This window comes from Engraulis encrasicolus, chromosome 7 (genome assembly GCF_034702125.1).
Source record: "Engraulis encrasicolus isolate BLACKSEA-1 chromosome 7, IST_EnEncr_1.0, whole genome shotgun sequence".
Lineage (NCBI taxonomy): Eukaryota > Metazoa > Chordata > Actinopteri > Clupeiformes > Engraulidae > Engraulis > Engraulis encrasicolus.
The window spans coordinates 34,781,462-34,784,306 of NC_085863.1; the positions used below are offsets into that span (position 1 = coordinate 34,781,462).

Below are 2,845 nucleotides of genomic sequence, written 5' to 3' on the forward strand. Positions count from 1 at the left end.
TAGAATCTGAATGATCTTTCCTGAGCCTGAATATAACACAAGGTGCAAAAAAAGGATATTGCCTATATGCCACAGAGATATGTCATATCTAAGAAAAAGTTACCTGCCAAGTGGCTATCTATAGTCAGGCTAAAATTGTGTCAGCCACGCACAAGTTAAACCCATTTTGGCCCATTTAGGAGTAAATGTCAAGCAGCTGATTAGAAGTATAGCATAGTCGCGACACCAGTGAGGTCTTCCCTGTTTTGCAGAACTGGTTTAATAAGAAGTCATACAAGTACAATCTGAGTGTGTGTGGCCTTTTCATCTGTGTCTACCAGTGCATGATGGGTCATGCATAATGATGTCTCCTCCGGATCTCTGGTTGTTGTTCCCCAACCCATGCAGGACATGTTGCAACAAAACAGCATCACAGCAGCCAGGATGAGAAAAAGAGACCCAATCCAAGCTGTATACAGACCCAGTCCAGGCTCAATAGAAATATGAATCATTGAGTGGAAAGTGTATGGCCTTGACACTTGATTTGAGCCGATAGAAGTGACGGTGGCAGGGATGAGAGTGGCAAACGCCGCTGAGAGCATCATGGAGGCCGAGGCAGTGAGCAGAGCGACATGCCTCTCTCTGCGCTGATGAAAGAAGCGTTTCAGCCCCACAATGAGAACCGGCCACGCACAGAGCACACACGCCAGCGAGACACACACCAGGACACGCCAAGCCTGAAGAAATTCTGGCTTAAACCAAACTGTTTCCAGCATGTGACACCTGCGGTAACATATGTTAACAGCAGTGTTAATACATGATATATTAACTCTTGGATAGGCTACGTGATATATTAACAGCAGTGTTATCAACAGTGTTAATACATGATATATTAACACTTGGAACTCGCACCATGAATTCGCCTTTGATTGGTACAATTACTTAATAGTAGTGGGTCATTATGATTTCAAGCAGGACTCCCTTTTCATTACTAGTATATTAAACATCACTGCATACATGAGTCATGTGTTAATTTACCATAAATCATACATTGCTTCCAACATAATTCCAATTCCTTTCATGTACCCTTATTGTAAAGTGTTGCCCACCTGGCCTCGTGCAGAGCCTTGTGGTAGTGCCGCAAACAGGCAAACCATAGGCCGTCATAGGTCACATAAGGGATTTGACAACTTCGGACCGACTTTGTTCTCCATGGTGCAAACATGGTGACCAGCACACATACGGTTCCAAGCCCAGCGAGGGCCAAGCTGATGATGATAAGGCATAATGGTCCTCTTTTGGCATCAACAAGTTGTTTCCTCATCATGCGTATGGGTGAGGTGAACCACCACAGGGCAGCAGGTTGAAGCTGAGGTGTGCTCTTCACAGAGATGGAGTCACCTGTTTTGACAAAACAGAAGATATAGTTAAATCAACGTTAGTCACATTTATGTTTCAGAATGAAGTCCAGTTGGAGTGCTCCCTGGAACTAGTTTTTTTAAGATGGTGCTCTTTGGTGACAGGCTTGGTTGATTTCAAAAAAGTTTTAGAAATACCAAGGCACTCATCTTCTTTGTAATTAAAATGCCCTTATTTTGTTGGGCATAGCATGATTCGAAGGCTTCATGCCGAAACGCGTCGAAGTATTTTAATCATGCTATGCCCAACAAAATAAAGGCATTTTAATTACAAAGAAGATGAGTGCCTTGGTATTTCTAAAAACCTTTTTGATATTAGTCACATTTATCTTGAAATGCTAAAACAAAACAAAAAAGTCAACAATTTTCTTATTTACAGTTTTTACTTCAGTTTAAAGTATCACCTGTCTATCAATAACATGACAAGCCCTCCTAAGTGATAAAACGTCCAACTAAGCTACAGTTACTGCATGGGAATGCAGGGTTAGAAGTTAAATTAACCATGATTTCCCGAAGAGGTACATTTGTGAAGTATTTTCCAGTAAAAATACAGATTCAAACAATCTAGTCAAGTCAAGTCAAGTAGGTTTTATTGTCAATTTCTTTACATGCACTGGTCATACAAAGAATTTGAAATTACATTTCTTGCTTTCCCATACAGACATAGACTAATTAAGGTAAGGACATAGACAGTATAGACATAGACAGTACTTATACATGGACTTAAGACAGTATGGACATAGACAGTGCTCATACAGACATTTAAAGTGCAAGACTGGACAACAGAAGACTTGTAGAGGACATACATTCATCTATTGTCACAACATGAATCTTTCAGTTCAGCGGAGAATTATATTGGTGTAGCCTAGGCCTACTTACCGCAAATGGCCCTTCAGTTAGGCTGCTGTAAACACGGTCAGAGTGACTTTCTGAATCTGACCTGAGCTAGCGCTCAGTTAGGTTTCAGTGGGAACTCTGCCAAAGCTTTTTCTTTGTTAACCTCAGCCAAGCAGAGGAAGTTCAATTGACACAGCAGGCCTACCCGTAAGCGAGGGAGTGCCACCTAGTTGTGTAAATCTGGAAAAAAATAATCAAACTGGTTTTGTAACTTTTTGAAATCATGTAAGGTACAAGGGGAGATTACACCATAGATGTATTTTGTGTACCACGGTTTGCTGGTGAGCAGTGAATTTTTTTTTTTTGATTGCCAGCTGTGACTTCTCTTCACGTAGCCTAGCAGCCTTGAGTTTCAATAGCATAAAAATCCTTACTGTCCACAAGTCTATAAAAAATGAGTTAATTGGCAATGAAATCATATCACACTTTGGGTGACATTGATCAGATAGAAGAAGGAATGCCTTTGACATTTGTGCCACCTAGTGGCCTAAGAGGGTTATTAAAATAATTTCAGGTGTTTTAGGTCAGTGATGCGCGGGTCGACGAAAAAA

General features: G+C 40.9%; 1 long non-coding RNA gene across 1 annotated transcript; it reads right to left on the bottom strand.

The window, feature by feature from the left end:
- Window positions 1-515: 515 nt before the first annotated feature.
- LOC134452123 (uncharacterized) lies at window positions 516-2,323 on the bottom strand. The gene is made up of 3 exons (XR_010035380.1): window positions 2,277-2,323; window positions 1,089-1,380; window positions 516-762 (listed from the first exon to the last, which is right to left on the bottom strand). It is a non-coding gene; the product is annotated as an uncharacterized LOC134452123 (long non-coding RNA).
- Window positions 2,324-2,845: the final 522 nt, after the last annotated feature.